At 29.9% G+C, this 10,755-nt stretch overlaps 1 protein-coding gene across 1 annotated transcript in view; it reads right to left on the minus strand.

Annotated features, from left to right (window-relative positions):
• Positions 1-7,097, minus strand: part of LOC117170679 (trehalase-like) — a 144,902-nt gene extending 137,805 nt beyond the window's left edge. The window contains exon 1 of the mRNA XM_033357620.1: positions 6,669-7,097. The gene's annotated coding sequence lies outside the window, so the exon portion shown is untranslated. The remainder of the gene's footprint in view (positions 1-6,668) is intronic.
• Between the last annotated feature and the right edge of the window lie 3,658 nt (positions 7,098-10,755).

Raw genomic sequence — 10,755 nt, forward strand, 5'->3', positions numbered from 1 at the left:
AATTCTGCTGGGAAGTTGTCACACGAATTCGTTTTTGGTCCACTGTGAGCAAACGCGGCACCCATCGCGCGCAGAGCTTCTTCATGCCCAAACCTGAATGCAGGATATTGCCCACACGTTACAATGATATGCCTACAGCATTAGCTACCTCTCGCAATTTCACTTTGGGATCATTCAACATCATATCATGGATTTTTTCGACATTTTCTGGCGTAGTGACCTCTTTTGGGTGCCCAGATCGTTCAGTATCAACTGTGCTCGTACGGCCACAACGAAACTCGGTAAACCGCTTATGAATCGTTCCAATCGACGGTGCAGAGTCCGGGTAATACTTATCCAGTTTGGCCTTGGTCTCGGATATCGCTTTCTTGCGAAGATAGTAGTGTTTGATCAAAACTCGAAACTCAGATTTTTCCATATTAAAAAAAAACTCGAGGTTAGTCGCTTCTCAGTGCTGTAACTTGTAAATGCGTAAACATAAATGGCTGAAGTTTTGACAGGCGTCATTTGAAGGATCAAGCTCGACGAAAATGGTTCACATTAGTGAATACTAATGCCATCTCTTAGAATTTTCAGGTACTTATCAGACTGCCTAGTATATCGTTTTCGATGTAAAAACACCACTAAACCACCGCTAGTTCTATCAAATTTACTCACTCGTGTTGCGCTGGCCGTGAAAAATCCATGGTGGGGAATCCAGGAGGATTGAAAAACCGTGCGCATTCGAAAATACGATCCGAAGCCTGACCTCTCCCACTTCTGGTAAAGGATTATTTACCCTCCTTACGAGAGGTTTTTCCACCTCTTCGGAGGGCTGATTTTTCGGGAGTAACTTTAATGTGTTTCTCGTGCAGAAATTCTGTAATTTACTCGTATCTGGAACGATTAGATCCCTCCGATGAGGGTGCCGAAGGCGATTCAAGCTCGGACCTCTTTGGCCTACCTCTTTGCTTCTTGGTGGTACTCTTCGCCTTAAGAAATGTATCCGTCGAGTTTTTCGGAGTTTCCGACATCATGGATCGGATATCCTCCTTAGATAGAGTTTCTCCGCCAGATACTAAGTCCCTACCCCTAATTGAGACCACAAACCCACGGTCCTGTAGACTCTTTTTTGTCTCCGTGACCTCCCTTATCTCCATCCTCTCCAGTTTCGATCTGTCACTCGTTATCGAAAGACCCATTGTATTGAAAAACTTCGATTCATCAAGCATAATTGATCTCTGAGATGCCGAGCCCAACCTGACCAAAACCGGCCTGGAGCCTGGGTTCTTTCCTAAGCGGGTGGCGGATTCCACTACCACTGAATCCACTTGAGCCTTGCAGAACACTTCCTGAACCGAACCGACGCAGCAAGATCCCTGTTGAGGAGATCCGAGTCCTTTAGCTTATGAGCTCTCCAACTTAAGGAGTTTAACATCCCCTTCTAGCAAATCATTTCTCTTTTCGAGTACCTCGTTTCGAATCTTAAGGACCTCTGCCTCAGCTCTCAGAAGCTCGAGATCGGTCGGAATCTGGGCCATTGCACCATGGCCATATCAGCTTTTGTTGAGGATGTTTCTTCTTTAATAGAAGACAAAAGAGCTTCAAAACGATCCATGTCAACAGGCGGTATACAAGGATCTCCCTTTACTTTACACGGCCCTGTGGGAACCAGCTGATCACGCTAGCGAATCAATATTTATTGGTAAGACAGTACAAGGAAACACTCTCCACTTTTAAACCACAAAAGCACAAAGAAATAGCCACCAGCCACTAACTCTATCCAGGTATCCACGGAGTCAACACCTTCGCGTTTCGTGTGAGAAAGAATCAATCCTTCTTTTCTGTCTAATGTTTCCAATTATAAAAATATTTTGTTTCTACGGCTGAAATCGTTTAAACAACTTTTTTCAAAGAAAACATTTTTTGGGCTAATAACTATATTTGAAGATAATTTACTGATTTTCAGAAATGGAGACAAAAGAGTTGTAATGAATACTTTACCCGAAAAAATGAGTCATGATTTCTTAAAATTGAACCATATTTTAAAAAATGGTATGAACGAATGTGAGGAAAAATTCAATCACAAAAACTATTGTCAAAATAATTATTTTCCGTAAGTTATAAAAAATATTCCATAAAAAAGCATGTTTTTTCTCTTCCATAAGACATGACGGATAATAATGTCATTTCAATTATGAAAATCTTAGACACCCCCCCCCCCCCGAAAAATTGGGCTCACTTTTGATATCAAAAATTGTGTAAATAGTGTCACAAATTTAAAAAAATAGTGTCAAGATAGTGTCATAGAATTTTTAAAATAATAAAAATTAACTTTAACGTTTATTTCTAATGTTATTCTTTACTCTATAAACTGTTTTTAATTACCGGAGTTATAGCATTCACAAAATTCCAAAAAGAAAATGAAAATGAACATTTTAAGTCAAATAACGCACGTTATGAAAAACCCCAAGAAAAAATTTCATTCCATTGTTTACACACACATTGTTTCCGACACCGTGGTCGCAAACATATAGGCTTTTGTTCTACATGCTGGCACAACAACAAGAATCCAAAGTCAAATTTCAGGTAGCATCTATTTTCCAAAACTTGTCAGGGCCCCTGGACAAGCTCAAAAATGCAACAATCTGGTAGAAAATTTGACAATTATGTTAAAAATTTATATACACATTTTGTTGAAAAATTGTATTTTCTAGTAGAAAATAAATTTGTACATTCTCATCAGAAAAGGTATTAGATTTGTGTAAAATTTGTCCTCCCCAGTTTTTGTCAAATGTCCACATTTTGAGACCCCTTGAATCCAAAAAACAGGTTTTTACCAATGGCTGTCGGTATGTCTGTCTGTTCGTTTATGGATGATTTTTGTTGTTAGCACGATAACTTTCGAAAGAATTGACAGATTAGATTGAAATTTGGTAAACTTTTTTAGTATCTTAAAATAAAGTTCAAGTTCGTTAGCCAGCCATTTTTGAAAAAAATTCAAAAAGTGATCACATGTTGAATATTTTTGAGACCACTTTTTCAAGATTCAAAAATTTTCTCAACGGGTATTCATAGTATTCAAGAATACGAATAATTCATTCTAATGACTTTTTGTGATAAGACATAAATTTACCAGAGTTATAGCATTTACAAAATTCCCAAAGACACGAAAATTAACATTTTAAGCCAAATAACGCACGATATGAAAAAAATTCAAGAAATGAATGTTGATTTTTTAATTGTCTCATAAGATTATCGTAATAACTTATTGAATTTTCTTGAGAAATCGAAAATTCATATTTTGTCAGCATAAAAAATAATGGAAAATAAAAAATTAAATTTTTTCATTAAACGATTTCACAGTGTTTCGAAGATTCTCAATTATATAAATATGAAAATAAGATCATGTGAACTCCCATCTAACACAACGCTGCTAAAGGTTGGTGACCTTCTCGGCATAAGACACTAACCAGCTATGACTCTCGGTTAAAACTAATCCCCCCCCCCCCGCCCTCTCCGGTCACAACCCTTCATCAATCGAAGTTTCGTCGGTCACTGAGGTCAGGGATATAATTTAGAAGTAAAAAAAAGGTATGGCTCATGTGTAGACCGTATGCGTAACGTTTCAGTCGTACAAATAAAATCAGAAATGAGAAAATTCAGTTTTAGAAAAACGGGTAGAAGTTGCGACAAATTGTTTAATAACAAAAGTTTCTTTTAAAGAATGCGCTTTTCTTTAACGAGATAATGAAACTACGTCTCTTTTAATCTGAATGCATGTTATGAATTTTAATTATATACATTTATGGAAATGATATACAATTTGAGGGACAAATTCGAGTGCGAAGCACGAAATACGTGATGAGAATGTGTTCGTTAAAGCCGAAGGAGCTATATAAGCAAAAGAGAATTCACTATCATCGAATTACTGTTGTCGATGCTTTAACCTTTAGTTTTAAAAATCTGTGCACAAGTGTAGGGAATATACAAAGACCGAGTGCGGAACGTAAAGCGCGAGAACCAACAATTGCGCGCCCCAAGCGCGCTCCAACTTGCGAGCGAAGCGAACCGCGCGCGATTAGGATGTGCCCGCGAAGTAGACGGATTTTTTTTTGTTAAAAATCAAGTACTTTGTCGACAATTCGTCTGTGATGGTTCAACCCAAATATTTTTTATTTATAATTAAAATAATTTTTGTTCAGATATCAACTATAAAATTATTGTTTTTTTTATTGAAAACTTTTCCAGTTAAAGATTCATCATACAAGTTGAAAATTAATCAATTTTATCGAGAATCTAACAATTTTTTTTTAAATTTGTTTTTTTCGTGGTAAGTTAATCTTCTTGGCTTTAAATTCAACTATTTGGTTAAAAATACATGTATGTTATTTAAAATTCATCTTTTTGTGTAGATAATTAATCTTTCTGGTAGAAAATTAATCTTCTTTTTATGGTTAAAAATTACCTTTTAAAGTTCATGTCTTTGGTTGAAAGTTCAATTATTGCTGATAAATTAATATATTTTACTAAAAATGATATTTTTTTATTAAAAATTGAACTTGTTCTCGTTAAAGATTCATCCTAAAAGTTGGGAATTGATCTCTTTTGCCGAAAATTTAATTTGTTTGTTGAAAATTTGTCTTTTCTGGCGGTAAATTAATATTCTTGTCTTTATATTGAACTATTTCGTTAGAATTGTATGTATGTTGATTGAAATTTTATCCGTTGTGTATAAAATTAAACTTTTTGGTGCAAAATGTATGTATTTTGTTGAAAATTCTTTTTGTCTTGCAGCAAATTTATTAATCTTCTTGGTAGAAAGTTAATCTTCTTTTTATGGTTAAAAATAATATTTAAAGTTCATGCCTCTGGTTGAAAATGCAACTATTTTTTCGAAAAATATATTTTTTAAACTAATTTTTACTGAAAATTAATGTTTTATTTTTCAATTAAAAACTTTTACAGTTAAAGATTTATCATAATATTTGACAATTGATATCTTTTGCCGAAAATTTAACTTGCTTGTTGAAAATTTGTCTTTTTTGGCTGTAAATTAATATTCTTGTCTTTATATTGAACTATTTTGTTAGAATTGTATGTATTTTGTTTGAAATTTATTCCGTTGTGTAGAAAATTAAACTTTTTGGTTCAAAATTTATCTGTTTAGTTAAAAATGTATGTATTTTATTGAAAATTCTTCTCTTGCAGAAAATGTATTAATCTTCTTCGTAGAAAATTAATCTTCTTTTTATGGTTCAAAATAACATTTAAAGTTCATGTCTTTGGTTGAAAATTCAACTTTTTTTAAAAATAATATTTTACACTAAAAATTATTGTTTTCTTAGTGAAAATTTAACAGTTCCAGTTAAAGATTCATCATAAAAGTGGAAAATTGATCACTTTTGTCGAAAATGTAATTGGTCTGTTTTGAACATTTGTCTTTACGGGTGTTAAATTAATCTTCTTGACTTCATATTGAACTATTTCATTACAAGTGTATCTATTTTGTTTGAAATTTATTTCATTGTGTAGAAAATTATACTTTTGGATTCAAAATTTAACTGTTTAGTTAAAAATGTATGCAATTTGTTGAAAATTCTTCTTGTCTTGCAGAAAATTTATTAATCCTCTTGGTAGAAAGTTCATCTTTTTATGGTTAAAAATAACCTTTAAAGTTCATGTCTCTGGTTGAAAATGCAACTTTTTTTTGAAAAATCTATTTTTTAAACTAATTTTTTTTACTGAAAATTAAAGTTTTTTTTTTAATTAAAAACTTTTCCAGTTAAAGATTCATCATAAAAGTTGACAATAGATCTATTTTGTCGAAAATGTAAATTGTTAGTAGAGAAGTTGTATTTTTGTTCGTAAATTAATCTTCTTGACTTTATATATTTAACCATGTATTTCGTTAAAAATGCATACGTATTTTGTCTAAAATTTATCTTTTTGGGTCGAAAATTAATTTTCTTGGTTGAAAATATATTTATGTTTCAAAATTTAGCATGTTGTTAAAAAATTTAACTATTCTGTAGAAAGCTCATGTTTATGGCTCTATAATTCCACATTTTTTGTATTTATTTTCTTTTTTTTCATTAAACCGTGAAAAATTGTTCTTATTCGTAAAGTTCGACTTTTTATTTGAAATTAGGTAGTTTCTTTAGTGTCAATTTTTTAAAATAAATAGTAGCAAAATAATGGCATCGCCTAAAATAAATGTCAATAGTTTAGAGTCCGAGGCCTAATCTAAATAAATTTGTTTTGAATACGTAGAATAGGTAGCTAGTAAACATAACCTCAAAGTGTATGTCATAGTACTCGCTGTAAATAGTATCATTGGAGAATAAATTTAGGCTGATGACTAATTCTTGTTCTTCAAGACTTGAACTTTACTGATAACTAAAATTATATTCTGCCTCTACTATTACCACGTGCTTTCATGATGTATTTACATAATCGGTTTAATCGTTTATCAGAAAAGCACGTGCCAATATACGGAAATTGAGAAACATTGACAATAAAAACGCATATGCTCCATTTGTTTTTAAAAATGAAAATTGCACATAAAGAATGCTTATAACTTGAAACTTTGGTTGCGAGTTGCAGATAGAAATACACGTAAGACAACAAATTTTGACACAGCAATGATAAAACTGAAATAAGAAAATATAAATAAAATGAAAACTTACCTTGCAAACATCAAATTCACAAGACAGTACCAGTCGGTCAATGTTTGCACTAATGTTTCGATTTGCACATGTTTATATATACATTGCGAAATAACTTTCGACTCGTTTTTGTTAGTTGGTTTTCTATAAAATTGATTGTTCAACCTTGAATCTCCAAGTATTCACATCTCACGCACAGATTAACTTCGCAAACTATAAAACACTGAAGTCACAATTAAGTCACACGAATTAAGATTTAAAACACGAAACTGATGTCTGAAATTCTAAATGATGCAACATATTCAAGGAGTATTCGCGAAAAGTATAAAGGACAGAGACCGTTTGTCGCTTTGTCATTAACTAACGACGAACGACCTTTCATTAATACATTTCGATCACGACTATTTGTGTACGATATTCAATATAAGTTGTGATTATATAAATCACTGTACATTCTCGGAGAACGGACGGCTGACGACTGTAGACAAGTTTGTGTAAGTAAGATGACTTTTGACAACGGCACTGCGGCTGCCTTTCAAGAACTAAGAGCGCATGGCCAATGGAATTACCCAAGTCATTGTCCTTTTTTATCTTTTTTGGCAAGAAAAAAACAGAATGAGTTTTTATGGATCTCATACTATTTAGGGAAATGATTCAATGAAACGTTTCACTAAATTTTGAACGTTTAATGAAGCACTGAAATCTTGCATTAGACCAAAGTTGCAGAAACGTTCGAAAATTTCATAATATTTTTAATGAAATTTGAAACGTTTTAAAATATTACATTTCAAATAAAAAATATTGCATTTTCAATAAAAAAGGTGATTCGTTAATAAAACTGTTACATTTTCAAATGAAGAGGTTATTTTTCAACTGAAAACATAAATCTACAGATAAAAAAATAAATTTTAGAAAGTAGTAAACACATATTTCGTAACATGAAAAAGGGGATGGTGGTCGTGTTTCGTTTCGGTCTGTTATGTGAGGGGGGGGGGGGGGGGGTATTTTGACCCGATTACGTGAAAATTTTAATTTATAAACTTTCTGCACCATCGACTTTGTATATCAAGATTTTTAAACAAACAAATTTACTTAATCATACTATTTATTTCTACATGTTTCTAAACAATATTGATGGAAGAAAATTTTTTTATTGTAAATGATTGTTTAATAATTAAAAATAATTGTGTTCTTAACATTTCGCTACCACGCCATAATTTTTAAACTTTCTCACATTAGGGTGGTCAAAAAATGCACGGCAACATTTTTTTGCATCCCAGAGGGTAACGACGCCCCCCCCCCCCCCCCCCATTTTATTCCAAATGGTGAAAAATCACTTTTTTTAGTTTTTAGAATACTTTTTTAGGGTGTGAAAAAATATAAAGGGAAAGTATAGGTACCTGTAGAGAATTATCCAGCAAAGAATTTGATCTATTGGACATATGGGTTTGACAACTTTATTAATTACGTTAATTAATTTTTAATTATTTAAACAAATGGAACTTGTTTGAATAATTTTTTTCGAAAATTCATTATTCCTCCTAAAAATTATTACTATTAGTCTAATGGAATAATTATTAACATTGGTTCATGATTTTTTATTATTTAAACAAATGGAATTTGTTAAAACAATCCTGTTATAAAAAATTATTAATATTTCTTCAGTGGAATATTTATCAACATTGTTCAAATAATTTTTTTAAAAATAAAAATGATTACTTAAATATTACTGATAAATTAATTATTATTAAATTAATTATTGATCGGCAATTAATTATTACTGATAAATATTCCACCATACCACAGCAATGATTTTTATTTTTTAAAAATCGAAACTAAATTATTAAAACAAATTCAATTTGTATAAATAATTAAGAATGAATAAACTAATGTGAATAAATATTTCACTAAACCAAAAGTAAGCATTTTTAGGGAAAAAACGAATTTTCAAAAGAAAATTATTCAAACAAATTCCATTTGTTTAAACAATTTAAAATTGATAAAACAATGTTATTAAATATTCCATTAGGCTAACAATAAAAATTTTAAGGGGAAAAAATAAATTTTAGAACAAAATTTAAACAAGTTCCATTTGTTTAAATAATTGAAAATTAATTAACCAATGAAAATAAATATTCCACTAGACCAATATTAATAATTTTAAGTATTAAAAAAAAGAATACAGTGCTCAAAATGTTGATTTCATGAAAAATTGACATTTTCTGTTTTAAGGGTAGTTTTCAGGTACTCGTGGGGGTGTGTTAGAGGTGTCAAACCCATATATATGATACATGAAATTCTTCGTTGGATAATTCTCTACAGGCTCCCATACTTTCCCGTCACATTTTTTCAATCCCTAAAAAATTATTCCAAAAACTCAAAAAAGTGATTTTTCCCCATGCATTTTACATGGGAAACTTCAAGTAAAAACCGGCAACTGTTAAAATCTAAAAAAAAAAATTATTGAATTTCTTTTTTCGAATTTGGAATGAAATTGGGGGGATCGTTGCCCTCTGAAAAAAGCGTTTTTGAGCCACGCTATTCTCACATTTTTAAAGAGATAACAAAATTAAATTATGGGCAAAAACTTCTTTTAAAGAATCCGAAAAAATTAGAAGCTTTTTAAAAATTATGAAAGATTTAGGGATACTAATTTTTTTTTAATTTCTGGGAAAATTTTAAATGGTTTAGTTATAATTTCAAGAGAATAACTTTAAGGTTTGAAGATTTCAAAATGCTTCGAAAAAATTTGTTAATTTTTAGCATTTAAAAAAATTAAATTGAATTTTGCAGGGTATCAAGAGAATGAAAAAAGTTCTTACGATTAATGGCAAAATTTTAAATGATTGTTTTGTATTGAATTCTAAGAAAAAATTGAAAAAGATTACAAAACCTTTTTAATTATTTCCTAACGTTTTCAAAAAGTGTGTGAAAGATTTTGAAGGAAAATTTTGCAATTTTGCTATATTGCATCATTTTAGAAAAATGTTTAGTAAGGGAGATTCAGAGGTTTTGAAAGAATTAAACATAATTAAAACTTCTAAATGTTTTGTTAAATAATTTTGTTAGGTTTCACGAAAATAAAAAAATTTCTTCAGGTTCCTAGGAAAAATTAAAATAATTTTTTATTTTGAAAAATTAATTTTGAGAGATTTAAAAAAATGTTTAAACATCTCTAAAATCTTCAAAAAAAATCTGAAAGATTGTAAGCCAACTTTTTTAATTTTGTGAAATTAAAAAAAAAATCAGGACAATTTTGAAAAATTTTTAAAGATTAGAAGGCTTAGAAGGTCTGAAAATATTTAAAAAAAAGAATTTTTTCAAGAGATTTTAAAGCAAAATATTTCAATTTGAAATATTAAAAAATAAAACGAAATCGAGTAAATTCAAGAAATATCTAGAAAAACTAAGGAGATTATTCAAAAAAAAAAATTTGAAACTTTTAAATTCTTTTAGAAATTTAGATTTTTAAAGATTAAAAAAAAATACTTACGAAGCTTTAAAATAGTTCCGAAAGGTTTCAAGAGAATAAACGAATTTTCTTAAAATTCTTGGGAAAAATTAGAAGATTACATGTCAATTTTTACATTTTAAATGATTTAAAAAAATTTGATGATAACTTCGAATCAGTTGGGAATATTTTAAGGAATTTAGGACGTTTTAAATAGATTAGAAATATTTAAAACCTTGGAAACATTTCCGAGAAAATTTGTTTTAAAATCTTCTAGATTATTCTTTGACACATCTGATATATGAAAATTTTTTTTTAATTTAGTCAAGAATCTTGTGAAAATTATATTTATATAAATTTAAAAACAAGCTGACAATACTTATTTTATTGGTGTCAGTATTTAGAATTTAATTTCAGCTCGAATTAATGTGTTCAAAAACTTTTATTAAATAAATAATTGCATATTTTAATTGTTTATATTGTATTATTATTAACAGTTATTAATATTATTTTGTATTGTTTATGGTATTGAAAAAAGTTTTAAATTGTTGAATTTCAATTAGTACTTACATTAAGTAACTTCATTATGTGTCTGAAAAGAAAAAATATTGAAAAAGCATTCAGTGTTACATCAAAATATTGTGTTATTGGGGGGGG

Source organism: Belonocnema kinseyi, chromosome 4 (assembly GCF_010883055.1).
Source record: "Belonocnema kinseyi isolate 2016_QV_RU_SX_M_011 chromosome 4, B_treatae_v1, whole genome shotgun sequence".
Taxonomy (NCBI): Eukaryota; Metazoa; Arthropoda; class Insecta; order Hymenoptera; family Cynipidae; genus Belonocnema; species Belonocnema kinseyi.